The sequence below is a fragment of the Callithrix jacchus genome, chromosome 9 (assembly GCF_049354715.1).
Source record: "Callithrix jacchus isolate 240 chromosome 9, calJac240_pri, whole genome shotgun sequence".
Lineage (NCBI taxonomy): Eukaryota > Metazoa > Chordata > Mammalia > Primates > Cebidae > Callithrix > Callithrix jacchus.
This window is the reverse complement of record NC_133510.1, coordinates 113802152-113818460: the sequence shown is the minus strand read 5'-3', so window position 1 is coordinate 113818460 and position 16309 is coordinate 113802152. Positions and strand designations below refer to the sequence as shown.

General features: G+C 48.5%; 1 long non-coding RNA gene across 1 annotated transcript; it reads right to left on the bottom strand.

The window, feature by feature from the left end:
• Positions 1-7400: 7400 nt before the first annotated feature.
• On the bottom strand, positions 7401-11832 carry LOC103795414 (uncharacterized). The gene is made up of 4 exons (XR_622977.6): positions 11775-11832; positions 9403-9520; positions 8865-8979; positions 7401-7576 (listed from the first exon to the last, which is right to left on the bottom strand). It is a non-coding gene; the product is annotated as an uncharacterized LOC103795414 (long non-coding RNA).
• Positions 11833-16309: the final 4477 nt, after the last annotated feature.

Below are 16309 nucleotides of genomic sequence, written 5' to 3'. Positions count from 1 at the left end.
AGCTGCCTGCCCCAAACTCTTTATTTTGTGAAATGAATTATGTTTAAGCTGATTATCAGAGGTTTACAGGCAAAGATGATCTTAACTGATCTCTTGGGGTTTCCATCATGTCCACAATGTGTGGACTTGGCACTGAGTGTGGAGGGTGTGTGTGTGTGTGTGTGTGTGTATGTGTGTGTGTGTATGTGTGTGTGTGTATGTGTGTATGTGTGTGTATGTGTAGGTGTGTGTGTATGTGTGTGTAGGTGTGTGTGTATGTGTGTGTGTGTGTAGGTGTGTCCCTTGCAACTGCTGGCAGCACTATTGTTCTCTCTACTGCAATTCTCATCTGTGCTCATTTAATCTTTGCAATAACCCTCAAGGGGGGTGCCATTGCCATCTCCATTTCACAGCTGGGAAGCTGAGGCTTCCAGAAGATAAGTGACTTGCCTACGTTTACACTAATCTGAGGACTCTGGACTCCTAATTAAGTGCTCTTCCTATAGAGGATTCAGCCAGGGCAGAAGACAAACAGCCTTGTTAACAGTTGTTGTTATTAACTAGGCCATTTCTTGGACTATCTGGAGAGTCCTCAAACCTAGGCCTTCGCTTTGAGCTTAACCAATAGCACAGTGATGGAGAGTGCAGGTCACAGTCTCAGAAAGATCCCAGTTCCAATTCTAGTTCCCTCAGAGTTCCGGTTCAGCCCTTTGGGAAGCAGACACCAAGGTAGAAATGAACTTGCAAGAAATTAATTGGGAAAGATACCTATGAAAGATAAGGGGAGGGGAAGCCAGGCACGGTGGCTCACACCTGTAATTCCAGTGGTTTGGGGGACCAAGGCAAGGATGCTTGAACCCAGGAGTTCGAGACCAGCCTGGGCAACATAATGAGATCCCATCTATCTCTACAAAAAAATTAATGGGCTGGACATGGTGACTCATGCCTATAAACCCAGCACTTTGAGAGGCCAAGGCAGGCAGATTGCTTGAGCCCAGGAGTTCGAGACCAGCCTGGGCAACATAGTGAGACCCCATCTCTACAAAAAAATTAAAGGGCTGGGCACAGTGACTCATGCCTGTAAACCCAGCACTTTGAGAGGCCGAGGCAGGCAGATTGCTTGAGCCCAGGAGTTCGAGACCAGCCTGGGCAACATGGCAAAGCCCCATCTCTACAAAATAATAATAATAATTTAAAAATTACCCAGGTGTGGTGGCACATGCCTATAGTCCCAGCTACTTAGGAGGCTTAGGTGAGAGTATTACTTGAGCTCAGGAGGTTGAGGTTGCAGTGAGCTATGATCGCACCATTGAACTCCAGCCTGGGTGACAGAGCAAGACCATCTCAAAAAAAAAAAAAAAAAAAAAAAGGAAAGGAAAGAAAAGAAAAGAAAGAAAATGAACAGGATGAAGAGGAGACAGTAGGAGTTGGGAGGGAGAGCCTTCAGATCCTGATGCTGGTCTGACACCTGGGAAAGGAGAGGAGAATGATAAGGATGGAGGACTGGGGAGGAGAAGCCTCAGACAGCAGTGCAGCTCTGAAAAGGTCCCGAGGCTGATGAGCAAGGGTTGCCTGTCCCCATCTTGGGCAGCCAGCTCTCCCACCCTGGCCGTGCCTAGTCATTGGCTGGGAGTGGTGGTCAGTGGACACCATGTCAATCTGGAGATGTGGCACTGGGGGCTGTCACCAGCACCTTGAGGAAGGAGGTGGTCTCTTGAAGGGAGAGTGGCACATTCCACGGCTACCACCCCCGTCACCATGAGCAAGTCCCAGCACTTCACTGAGCCTCAGGGCACTCATCTGCGAAACAAGGGTGGTAATAATGGTGCACATCTCTCAAGGTTGTCCAGAGGACTAAATGGCACAATTTACACCGAGGCTTAGCTGAGCGCCTGCACATGGGACGCACTCAAAGAAAGGCAGCTATTTTTAATAAAGAAAATTCCCTGCCTGCCTTTCCCACCTCCACCTCCCCAGGAGCCAGCCCCGTGCATCCCTTCTGTGTCGAGATCTGCTAGGAGCTCAGCTCAAGGCAGCGACAGATGCTATCCTGCAGGGGCCACGGGCTCACTTCTCAGCTTTCCTGGCAATGAGGTCATTTGTGCACCCACAGAGCCAAGCAACAGAGGCTGGCAGAGGGGCCTGCCCCAATGCTCTTCTGCTCCAGCCCCAGGAGAGCGAGGAGTTCCCAAGTGAGGAAATGACATTGACACTCTAGGGGAGGCCGATGTTTTGGGTCGATCGTGGTGGGATCTCAGGCTGAGAGGACAGAGGCCTGCTCATCTGAAGCCCTCCTCTGTATGTGAAGTAGTGGGTGGCTCAGAGCAGTCAGGGACGGGCCCAAGGTCTCAGCTCCCAGTCTGATCATCTGAGGTCTGAGTCTTTCATCAGGCAAGGAAGGACACCGAGGGAGACGCTACTGGACTGGGGAACATGATACAGCCCTGGGCAGGTTCTTTGCCACATATGGGTTATGGGTGAGGTGACCTGGCTTGTGTGTAGCCCTTTTCTTCAACTTCTTTGCCTGTAAATTGGGTACAGTTGGACTTCTCTCAAGCTAGCCACTCATGGAAATGAAATGATGATAGAAATACCCACCAGAAATATTAGTTACAATTTCCTGAGAATTGACAATGTGCCGAGTCCTGTGCCACACAGTTATAAACACTGCCCACTTTATCTTCACAATACCGTGAAGTGGGAACTATGATTGTACCCATTTGGCAGATGTGGAAACTGAGGCTCTAAGAGGCTAACTGAGCTGCTGTAGTCCTGCAGCTGAGAGGAGAGCCTGATGGAAACTGTGGGCTCTCTCGGCCCTGCTCAGCCCAGTCCTGCCCTCATCACACACCTGACCATGGAGCATCATTGTTTTAATGGCAACACAACCCAGCTATCCATTCACAGGGGATTGAGTAAATAATTCACATGACTTTACACAGTGAAAATTGCTGCAGCAATTCAAAAGAACAAGGCAGGCTGGGCTTGGTGCTAATGCCTGTGATCCCAGCACTTTGGGAGGCCGAGGTGGGAGGATTGCTTGAGGCTAGTAGTTCAAGACCAGCCTGAGCAACATATGAGACCTTGTCTCTAACAGGAAAAGAAAATAAAAAAATTAGCCATGGTGGCATGTGCCTGTGGTCCCAGCTACTCCGGAGGCTGAGGCAGGAGGATCACTTGAGCCCAGGAGTTAGAGGCTGTAGTGTGGTGAGCTATGATCACCACACTGCACTCAAGCCTCAGTGGCAGAGCAAGACCCTGTCTCAAAAAATAAAATAAAATAGAAAAGAGCAAGGCAGCCCATGTGCCCCTCCCTATAGGGAACAATTTCTAAGGCATGCAGTTGACACGTGAGCAGGTTTGAACTCTGCAGATCCACTTACATGTGGAGTTCTCTCTTGCTGACTGCAGAACTTGAGTATGCAAGGATTTTGGTAAACAAAGGGGTCCCAGAGCCAATCCCCTGCCTAAACCAAGGGACAACTGCCTTGTCAAGGGAAGAAAGCATGGGCCTGGCGCAGTGGCTCACGCCTGTAATCCCAACACTTTGGGAGGCCAGGGCTGGGGGATCACTTGACCCCAGGAGTTTGAGACCAGCCTGGGCAAAGTGGCAAGACCCTGTCTCTATAAAAGAATCAAATATTAATAATTTTTTAAAAAGAGAGAGAGAAGAAACCAAGGAACAGAAATCAGCTGTTTTGTTTTGTTTTGTTTGTTTGTTTTTGAGACAAGTTTCGCTCTTGTTGCCCAGGCTGGAGTGCAATGGCATGATCCCGGCTCACTGCAACCTCTGCCTCCTGGGTTCAAGCGATTCTCCTGCCTCAGCCTCCCAAGTAGCTGGGATTACAGGCATGTGCCACCACGCCCGGCTAATTTTGTATTTTTTAGTAGAGATGGGGTTTCTCCATATTTCCAGGCTGGTCTCAAACTCCTGACCTCGGGTGATCCACCCACCTCGGCCTCCCAAAGTGCTGGGATGACAGGCGTGAGCCACCGCACCTGGCCCAGAAATCAGTTTTAAATGAGCCCTTTTGGAGGCTTTTTTAAATGTGTAACGTGACACTAATTTTATTTAAATTTTTATTTTTATTATTTATTTATTTTTACTTTTTTCCTGTTGAGGGAAAATTCCCATAACAAAACTTATACAGGGGCTGAACCCTTTCTAGAAGATGAACACACCAAATGAACCCCAGCAGCTTCTGGGGAGATGCGGTCCTTTTCTTTCTACTGTACGTGCTTCTCTTGTGTTTCGTTTTTATCACAAGAAAAATTGCTTTTGTTAGAAAAATTAATACAGGGCTGGGTGCGGTGGCTCAAGCCTGTAATCACAGCACTTTGGGAGGCCAAGGTGGGTGGATCACGAGGTCAAGAGATCGAGACCATCCTGGTCAAAATGGTGAAACCCCGTCTCTACTAAAGATACAAAAAATTAGCTGGGCATGGTGGCGCATGCCTGTAATCCCAGCTACTCAGGAGGCTGAGGCAGGAGAATTGCCTGAACCCAGGAGGCGGAGGTTGTGGTGAGCCGAGATCGCGCCATTGCACTCCAGCCTGGGTAACAAGAGCAAAACTCTGTCTCAAAAAAAAAAAAAAAAAAGAAAGGAAGAAAAAAGAAAAATTAATACAAAAAGCAATGCATGTCCAATAAAGAAATTTAATATAGAAATGAATAAAGAAGGAAATTTAAAATATCCAAACGACCCGCCCTCTGGAGACACGCCCTGGCAATATGGTGGGGTACGCCTTTCTTCTCAGCGAACGTGATTTCCTGCCAAGGGGAACGTTCTCAGGCCGCTGTGGGGTCCCCCTGAAGCCCTCCCACACATCTCCTGAGAAACACACACGGCTCACAGACTGTGAGAGGGAACCACCTTTGCTCTAACATTTCCACTGAAGAAGCGCACTCTAAGGAAATAACTGAATACTCAGACAGTGCAGAAAGGCTACAAGAACGGTGGCTACATCGCCATTTCTAATTGGGGAAATCGCCGAAATGCGTATTAGTAGGGAAATGGTTGGATAAAATCTGAGACATCTGTGAGATGGAACATTCTACAACCATTTCAGTAATGATGTGGATCAACACTTACTGACATGCAATGATTGCCTTGATATATTATTACACAAATAAGTGGTTATGAAACCGTATGTATGGTATGATCCCAATTCTTGTAAAAAATGTACGTAATATATATATACACACACACACGTGTGTGTGTGTGTGTGTGTGTGTGTGTATGCTTAAAACAGACCACAAAAATATATATCACCATGTTACCGGTTTTTTCTGGGAAGAGGGATAAGAAGTGATATTTTTCTTTTCTAATGTCTAATTTTCCCATAGTAAACGGATATTATTTTGCACTTTTTAAAACTAAAAACTAATAACATGCTAGCACAGTCTCACCTCGGGCCTCTGCCCTGGCAGCTTCCTCTGCCTGAAATGCTCTTCCCCAAATATTCTCCACTTTCTTCGTGTCTTTGTTCAAATGTCGTTTTCTCCAGGAGGCTTCCTGACCACTGAAGACACCATGTAAAACTGTGTCTCGGCTGTGCACAGTGGCTCATGCCTATAATCCAGCACTTTGAAAGGCCAAGGCAGGAGGATGGCTTGAGGCTGGGAGTTCAAAACCAGCCTGGGCAAAAAATGAGACATTATATATTACAAAAAAATTTTTTTAAATAGCTGGGCATGATGGCACACACCTGTGGCCCCAGCTACTCGAAGGCTAAGGTGAGAGCTTCGCTTGAGCCCAGGAGTTCCAAGCTGCAGTGAACTACGATGGTGCCACTGCTCTCCAGCCTGGGTGACAGAGAGAGACCCTGTCTCAATAAGGTATATTTAAAAATAATGTGTGGATCTCTCTCTTCCTCCCTTTTGTCTCTGTCTGTCTTCCCTCTTACCCTGTTTCATTTTCCTATTTTACTCCATAGAAGGTATCAACTTCTAACCTCCTAGGTTGCTTGCTTATTTATTAGGTCTGTTATCTAGGACCTCCTGCCCAAAGGACTGATCCAGGAAGGCAGGAGTTGGAATTTGTGTGTTTTGTTCCCTGTTGACACAGATCAGGGCTTGGCACACAGTAGGAGCTTGGCACTGTAAATATTTGAGTAATTAATGAATGAATGAAATCTAAACAAGCAAATGGTTTTCCTTTCTGAAGACTTTGTTCCATCCTCACTCTTCTGATTTTCAGAAGTAGCGGCACGGATGAGACAGGTCTGGCTGGGCTGGCGGGGGACAGGTGGGAGGAAAGCTGTCCCTCGCCTTCTCCAGATTCCTTCGCCAGCGGGAAGCCGAGGCTTCGCGGAGCCCTAAAGTAGCACCGCCCCCTGCTGGGAAATTTGGAGAACTGCAGTGCGGACGCTCAGCCCTTGGGCCAGATACATTTCAAACAATTACACCTGGAAATTTGGAAAGGAACAGGATGGAAAGGTCACTGGGGAGGGGGGGGGGTGAAGCAGCCAGACGGGTCTATGGGAGGCCTTTTCAGAAAGGAAGAGGAGCCAAGAAAAAAATGGAGCCCATTCTCTCAGCTGCAGGTCCCTGATTCAAGCAGAGTCCGCCTCTCAAAATGGATGGGTTTCTCCTGGTAAGGCCAAGAGTGACCTTGATAGAAATCAGCTGCAATTCAAGGCTAATTCTCAGGGATCTGGATTTGGAACTTCTGGTTTCCCTGGGTTTCCTCACAGGTTTTGTGGTTAGCACATATCCTTTTATCAAACCCACCCCACAAAACCAGAATTTCAAACCAAGTTTCTACCCAAACTGTCAACAAATGTGCACATGCAGTTTCAGAAAGAGGAAATGTGTGGGTGTGTTAGTCCATTTTCACACTTCTATAAAGAACTACCTGAGACTGTGGAGTCTATGAAGAAAAGAGGTTTTATGGAGTCACAGTTTCGCAGGCTTAGCCGGCAGTGTGACTAGGAGGCCTCAGGAAACTTACAATCATGGTAGACGGCAAAGGGGAAGCAAGCACCTACTTCACAAGGTGGCCGGAGAGACTGAGAGAAGCAGCCAGCACTCTCATGAGAACGGCACGGGGAGGGGAAGGTCTACCCCCATGATACAATCACCTCCCACTAGCCCCCTCCCCTGACACGTGGGGATTACAATTGGAGATGAAATTTGGGTGGGGACATAGAGCCAAACCCTATCAATTAGCCAAGTCAAGATTGTTCATTGACTCAACATTTTTACTGTGCATTTACTGTGTGCCAGGCGCGGTTCTGGGTGCCGGGGCTACAGCAGCAAAAAAGACAAAAACCTCAGCCTTTAAGGAACCAGGATTACAGTAAAGGGGCAAGTGCCTGACGCATGAATAAATGGAGACGTCTAACTGAACACTAAGGTAAGTGCCCTGAAAGAGAAATCCAACGTGCTACAAAATAGAGAAAAAAAGACCAGACTTCAGTTTTGGGAATCCGCACTGAAGACATGAGATTTAATCTGAAATCCTCTCCCAGGAGCCAGGGGCAGTCTACGGGCAGAAAGGAATAGCAAGGGAGAAGCTGTACGTTTCCAGGCTCTTCATCTTCATTCAGTATCTCCCCAGAGAGGAATAGCTTGTCCTTTTAGTAGATGCTTGCTCTGTAGTACAAGGACAACATAGGAGTCTAGAATCAGAGTCCTGGGTTTGAATCCTGACTCTGCCCCCTTCTTAGTTTCTACTGCCTCTGTCCCTTAGAGTTATTATAAGGATTTAATGAGATAATAGAGATGTAGATATGGACGAGGCGCCTGGCAAATAGTCAATAAGCAGTCGCCATCACCATTAAAGGCTCTAAGAAGTTCTGCAGCTGGGGAACCTATTCAACTAGACTCACCCTTTGGCTATAGAAGCTTTTTTTTTTTGAGACAGAGGCTCGTTCTGTCACCCAGGCTAGAATGCAACGGCGTGATCTCGGCTCACTGCAACCTCTGCCTCCCAGGTTCAAGAGCTTCTTCTGCCTCAGCCTCCCGAGTAACTGGGATTACAGACGAGTGCCACCACGCCTGGCTAATTTTTGTATTTTTAGTAGAGATGAGGTTTCACCATGTTGACCAGGCTGGTCTTGAACTCCTGACCTCAAATGATCCACCCACCTCCAGCTCCCAAAGTTCTGGGATCACAGACCTGAGCCACTGCGCCCGGCCTATAGAAACGTTTTGTCGCAGGACACTGTATGCGCCAGCATATATATTGGGGAAATATGACTTCAGTTATTGGGGGTGTGGGTGGAGCAGACATTATTCACTGCCTGCCCCAAGTCCATTTGCTGTCTTTTTTCTTGCTAATAGAATTCTGGTTAAGTTCAGGATTAGGCCAAAGAACCTTGCATCTCAAAGCAGGTAGGCTGGACTTGGTCTAGATGTGGGCACCTTACCTTGTTCTGACCAGTGAAGTGTATGAAAAGCCTCCTAGGAGCTTCCCCATGAAGATATTGTCCTCCCTGAGCAGTGAAGAAACACCAGCACCTGACCCCTACCCCCACCCCCAGTGACATCCCACAGCCTTTGCTTTGAATGTAGTGCCATGAGGACAGGGACCTTGGCTCTACTGCCACCAAGGGGGAACACCCACAGAGTCACCGAGACAGCTCTGGGGTCCACGATCATGTCCAGCTGCTGAACAACCCTGAAACTGTCTGTTCCACAACTCCTTAGGAGAAAACTCACCCCCGTTGGATTAGGCTGCTGCTAATGGACGCCCATCACCTGCATCCCAGAACATTCCTCACGGCTCCAGGGTCCCAGTCCTCTGTTCCAAATTAAAATCATCCTGGTTTTCTCCATTCGTCTACATATTCTGTTTCACCTTGAGGACAGTGTCTGGGCATCGTTCCAGGCAGCCCATACCCCTCCCTGGGGCTGTTCCCTTTGTAAAACCATGACTCACCTCCGAGGCCCTTGCTGGCCACACACCTTCATTCCCGAAAGGATTCCAGGAGCCATCTCTTTGTCTTTCTCCTCTCTCCTGTCTATTTTTGTCCTTTGTGAAATGCCCTGGCCCCCTACGAGGATACAGCAGTATTAGCACACCCTCCCCCTTAATCCCTCGGGCTCCTGTTCCCTTGTCCAAAGTCACCCAAAAGAACAGGGCCAGTCTAACTTTTTCTGGCTGGCTTTTCCTGGGGGAAATGAAACTGTTTTACTGTGTGTCCCAACCCCAAAAGTCTCTCCGATTTTCTTTACCACACATGACCCTAGAACTTCTTTCTGTCTCAGAGGACACCTACAAAGGAGGAATAGCAAATACATAGCAAGTGGCAATGACATGCATGCCACCCTTCCTTCACCCAGTCCATGGCAGACATTGCTAATCAATCACCACACTCCTTCTTACTGAGTGGAATTGGCAGGGGAGATAAGCTGAAAGGTCAGGACCTCTATGACGTGGCTGGAGACAGGGGATAAAGAGTAAAGTTCACACTCACCTCAGGAAGACTGTCCTGAGGCCTGACACCCTCATTCTCTCTTAGCCAGAGGGGACCTAGCTGTCCTGGAGAGCCGTGGGCAAGCAGGGTGAGTGTGCAAGGATCAATGTCTTCAGCCCTGGAGACAGAGCGCAGAGAGCTGTTCATAGGCCCTTCCCGCCTGTGTCCTGGATCAACTCCAGGATCATCTTTTGTCCTGACGGAATTCAGTTCCATGGAACAAATCTATCACGATCACCCACAGTGTGCCAGGACCGAGGGCCCTTCTAGTGGAAGAAACAGAATAACAGCAATGAAGCAGAATGCAGGAAGTGCCATACGAGAGCAGCCATTCAGCAAGGGCTGACGCAGTGCCCGCTATATGCCAGGCGCTGGGCTGAGAGCGGGAGAAGCAGCGGTGGGCAAGATAGGCATGGTGCCTGCTCCGTAGGTATGGTCCAAGCAGAAAGTTGGGTGTTCATCAGCTAATCAGACAAAAAAAAGTAGAATGCAGCTGTGGCTCAACACCGGGAGGGAGAAAGGAACGCAGCGCTTGAGGGGCCGGGTCTGGAGATTGGGGAAGAATAAACAAAAGTTCACCATACCAGTGGTTCTCAAGTTGGGGCAGTTTTGCCCCCACACCCAGGGAACACATGGCAATGTCTGGAGACGTCTTTGGCGGTCATGACTGGGTGGCATCTGGTGGGCAGAGGCCAGTGAGGCTATTCCACATCTTCCGAGACACAGGACAGCCCCACAGCAAAGAATGACATGGCCCAATGTCACTGTGCCTAAGGTGATAACCCCCATCCAGACAAAGAGGGGAGGAGGGTGGTCCAGGCAGATGGAAGAGTCTGCATCCTGGGAGAGTGGGTAGCCATTTAAACATGAGGGTGGCTGGGCACGGTGGCTCACCCCTGTAATCTCAGCGCTTTGGGAGGCCCAGGCAGACGGGTCACCTGAGGTCAGGAGTTTGAGACCAGCCCCGCCAGCATGGTGAAAACTGTCTCTACTAAAAATACAAAAATTAGCCAGGCGTGGTGGTGCACACCTGTAATCCCAGCTACTCGGGAGACTGAGGCAGGAGAATTGCTTGAACCTGGGAGGTGGAGGTTCACCCTGAGCGCCAGAATGAGATTCGTCTCAAAAAAAAAAAGAAGGTGTAGGTGATGACCGAGCTGGGTGTTTTTTTCCTTTCACGTCCTTCTGGCTGATGTGCAGCAAGGGTGAAAGCACAGACCAGGAGAGTGGGTGTAGGGGCGTGGCCTGGGCAGCGCGTGCTCACCGCAGGCCTGAAGACCAAGTGTGGACACTCAAATGTGGAGTTCTGAATTATCATGGCCACTTGGGGCTGGGCATTGTACACACTGAATTAAGACTATCTGGGGCTGGGCGCAGTGGCTCATGCCTGTAATCCCAGCACTTTAGGAGGCTGAGGTGAGCGGATCGCTTGAGCCCAGAAGAGCTCAGGAGACCAACCTGGGCAGCATAGCAAGCCCCATGTCTACAAAAAATGCAAACAGTCGCTGGGCGTGGTGGTACACGCCTGTAGTCCTAGCTACTTGGAAGGCTGATGTGGAAGGATTGCTTGAGCCCAGGAGGCAGAGGTTGCAGTGAGATGAGATGGCAAAAACACACTCCAGCCTGGGTGGCAGAGCAAGACCCTCTCTCAAAATAAAAAAGACTATTTTGGACTCCATGACCTTAAGGTTCTCCTTTTCCCTAAGAGTGAGCAGAGAAATCCTGACTTTTCATCTAAGAACAAGCACAGATTCCCTCCACCCCCCACCCCAGAACAGAATTATGAAGAAGGAAGCTGTGTTTTGCTCAACGTGATCTCGAGCCAGCCTCACAGCGCCCCCATGAGGTCAGTGTTCCCATCCAACGCATTTTAATGGAAATGGGACCCAGGAACGCCACTGGACCTCTGTCATCAGGCCAGCAAGCAGCAGAGCTGACATTCTAGCCTAGTCCTAACTCCAAATGTCCCTTCTTCCCCAAAGTCCCCAGCCAGGAGACCTCAGGAGGTCGGCGGACTCAGGCATCCCTAAACCATCCTCAAACTCTACTAGCAGGGAACCTGTCTCTCCCTTCCTAGGAGTTGTTGTGTAGGTGGATGGGGCTGAAATTGGGATAATGCATACCTCTCAGGACAGCTGCCACACTGAGGACATTTCTGGATATCACGATTCTGGGGGGCGGGGGAGTTTGCTAATGGCTGCTACTGGCTGGAGGCCAAGGATGCGACTGGACATCCTGTGAAGCATGGGACACCCTCCTCTGCCATCACAAAGAATTGTCCAGCCCCAAACGTCCATAGAGCCCAGGCTAAGCGTGCTACCCCAGAATGGAAGCTCTGCTTCTGTGCTGGGGAGGGGCAGGGGCCTACAGACCTGGGTGTGTGCCGAAGGCTCGTTGAAAGGTCCTTCACCCGACAACCTCAGGTCGGATGACTGATGAGCCAGGAGTGTGGCCTTTATATAGCTCCAGGCCCAAGCATGCGGGACCAGGTTAGGCTGGCCCTGTGCCACGTTCTTCAGCAAGGGGGCTCTGGCAGGCAGGCAGGGGGAAGCTGGTGGGGGTGGCCAGGGCAGCAGCTGTTGCTGGAATCTGGGCCTCATGGAGAGGAACAATGCCCCCGGAATGCCAGGCACTGAGACAGCTGAGCCCACGGGCATCTGAAGGGCACCAGTAAAAATGGGATTGTCTGGGTGCCTCTGTCCCCAGTGCAGGCAAGACAGATGAGGGAGGGCTAAAAATACCAGGGACAAGGAAGCCACTGGAGGGCTGTCTGGATGCTTGAGGCTGGTGGCCCTGAGCTCTGGGATCCTGAGGGCAGTGAGAGCTGGGGCTGGATCCCCTGGCTCTGAAACCAGAATACCACGAAGAGGAAAAGCGTGTATGGAGGAGACGGACAATCTGGGGTCAAAGCCCAGTGCTACCAGGTGCTAGCAGTGGGGCCTCGGGGAGTGACTGCTTCTCTCTGAGCCTCAGTTTCCTCATCTGGAAAATGGGTCCAATATTAGGACCTTCCTCATAGTGTTGTGAGAATTAAATCACACAGTGGGTAAAGCATGTGGCTCAGTGTGTGACGTGGAGGGAGCTCTAGGGAGGGAGGTGACAATGTGATTTCTTTTGGGACTTCAATTTGGTGAGCTGTGCCGTGGCTGGGTGGTGGCCATAGCAGGCAGGCTGCCTCCCTGAGTCCCCTGGAACACTCAATGCATGATAGCTTGTACTCCGCTAGCTCAGAGCAGCTGTCCCCAAGAGCCCTGAATGACGGGCTGGAGGGTGAGATGGGGCCCGGGGTAGGAAATGAAGCCGGGAAGACAACCAGTAATAACCACACACACTCATAAACACACACACACTCATACACACACGGACATACACATAAACACGTACACACACATACACACATACATACTTATACACACACTCATTCACATACACACTCACACATACACACTCATACACACACATAAACACGTACATACACACACTCATACACACAAACACACACACACATGGACATACACAAACACGTACACACACACTCATACACACACATGGACATACACATAAACATGTACACACATACATACGTATACACACATACACACATACATACTTATACACACATACATACTTATACACACACTCATTCACATACACACTCACACATACACACTCATACACACACATGGACATACACATAAACACGTACACACACATACACACATACACTCATACACACAAACACACACACACAGACATACACAAACACGTACACACACACTCATACACATACACATACCTATACACACTCATACACATACACACACATACACATACACACACGGACATCCACATTAAACACGTACACACATACTCATATGCATACACACTCATACACATAGACACTCATAAACACTCATACGCACACGGACACACATAAACACATACACACTCACACATACACACTCATACACATACACATACACACACATTCACATACTCATACACATACACACATACACACACTCATACAAACACACACACTCACACACAGACATACACAAACACGTACACACACTCATACACACACACATACACATACCTATACACACTCATACACAAACACACACATACACATACACATACACACACGGGCATCCACATTAAACACGTACACACATACTCATACACATACACACTCATACACATAGACACACTCATAAACACACACACTCACACATAAACACGTACACACTCACACATACACACTCATACATACACATACTTATACACACATTCACATACTCATACACATACACACATACACACTCATAAACACACACACTCACACACATACACACACTCATACACATACACACATACACACTCACACGGACACACATAAACACGTACACACACACTCAGACATATACATACACTCACACACACTTATACACACTCATACACATACACACTCATACACACAGACACACATAAACACGTACACACACTCACACATATACATACACTCACACACACTTATACACACATACACATACACACTCACACACATAAACGTACACACACTCACACATATACATACACTCACATACACACTTATACACACACTCATTCACATACTCATACACACACACACACACACACAGAGTACATGTACTCCATTCCTCGTGCCATGCAAAGCCATTTACACTCATTGCATGAGTAACAACATCGATGGTGCTTGGAACAGAATAAGCACACAATAAATGTTAGCTGCTATCGTTAGCATCACATTTATCTAGTTTCACTTGAACGACACTCTTCCAAGGTGAGCATGACAGTTTTCTCCATTTATCAAGTGAAGACTGAGGTTTAGGGTGGCTAAGTCACCTGTCCAGGGTCCCACAGTCAAGGAAGCAGAGGAACTGACCTGAAAGCCAGCCTACAATCATAACACCATTCTGGTAGGACAGGTCAAGTGCTAAAAGATCTTAGCTGTCAGGCCAAGGAGGGGAGATTTCCTCCTGAGGTAGTGGGGAGCCACTGAGGGTTCTAGAGCATGTGCAGGTCATCATCGGAATGGGGTATAGGAAAAAGGAGTTAGACTCAGAATGTGTGAAGAGCAAGATATAAAGACAAGAGAGGGGAGGCCCCAAACCAGTTGGGAGCTCCCACCATAAGCCAGAGCTGGGTCAGGACATGAGAAAATGGATTTGCAAGACATTTTAGAGGAAGAATAGACAGACTTTGTCACCAGTGGGGCAGAATCAAGATGGCTGAGGATTTTGGTCTGGGAACCTAAGAGAGAGGTGGAGTCACTAATAGGAAAAGGATTTGGGAGAAGAAGAGGAGAGAAAACGAATTCATATTGGAACATGTTATTTCTTTTTTCTTTCTTTTTTTTTTTCTTTTTGAAACGGAGTCTCACTCTGTCACCAGGCTAGAGTGCAGTGGCGTAATCTCGGCTCACTGCAACCTCCACCTCCCAAGTAAAAGTGATTCTTCTGCCTCAGTCTCCCAAGTAGCTGGGACTGCATTTTTAGTAGAGATGGTGTTTCACCATGTTGGCCAGGATGGTCTCGATCTCTTGACCTTGTGATCCACCTGCCTCGGCCTCAAAGTTCTGGGATTCCAGGCGTGAGCCACTGCACCCGGCTGGAACATATTATTTTTTTACCTCCATCTCCACTGACATGGGTGCCCAGCCAATGCTCTGGAATAAGAGCTGGCATTCACTGAACATCACCGTGCCCAGCAGCATTCTAGAACTTTAGAAGTAGTAATTAATTAACTCATTCAAACCTCATAACATTTTGAAGTAAGGACCTCTATTATATATTCCTATTTCACATATGAGGAAACTGAGGCACAGGGAGCTGATGCTGCTTGTCCCATTGGTGCTCTGTACACAAGGGGTGCCCCATTATGTGGCTGACCCATCTCTGCTGGGCACAGGCCTGGTCCACCTACATCTGACTTGTGAGAGAAGCCACCCTCCCCACTTGGCAGCTCTCACTGACGCCTGGGGGCCCTGACACAAGGAGATAGGCTATCACTTGGTGACAAAAGCCATCAGCCACCAAGCTTTGGGCTGGCAGGGCCTGGTATGCCTTTGTTCTATCAAGAGGTAGCTGACTTCACCGCCCTCCTTAAAGGGGACTTACACCCCACGGCAAGTTAATCCACTGTGCCACTTGCTTCCAATGGAAATCATGGTGGGCACTTATGTAACACTCTCCTGTGCCAGGCTCTGTCCTAAATATTAATATATTACTAGATTAACTCTGTAAGCTACTGATATTAACACATATACTTGCACGATCCTCTAGTTTTATAAGACAAACGCATGGAGAAGCTTCCCCTTTGTCCCTTACAATATGGGATGTAAAGGATGAATTCCAGGAGCTAACGTGCAAAAAACCCTGCAGAAGAAACGAATTAAAATATGCCTCCAGCAGGGCTGGACTGAAACCTCTGAAGCCCCAAAGACTGAAAAGACGCTGGCTGTCTCCACCGGATAGTGAAAAAAAGATAAAAACAGCACTAAATGGTCCAGCCAGCAGAGAGCATCCCTCCATGTTCGGGTTTTTTCCCCATGATGACATTTTGACCTTTTAAAAATACATATTAATTGGCTGGGCATGGTGGCTCATGCCTGTAATCCCAGCAGTTTGGAAGGCTGAGGCGGGCAGATCACCTGACATCAGAAGTTTGAGGCCAGCTTGGCCATTATGGTGAAACCACGTCTTTACTAAAAGTACACAGATGAGCCAGGCATGGTGGCACTAGAGCTACTCAGGAGGCTGAGGCACGAGAATCACTTGAGCCTGGGAGGCGGAGATTGCAGTGAGCCAAGATCACACCACTGCATTCTAGCCTGGGGAACAGAGTGAGACTCATATATATATAT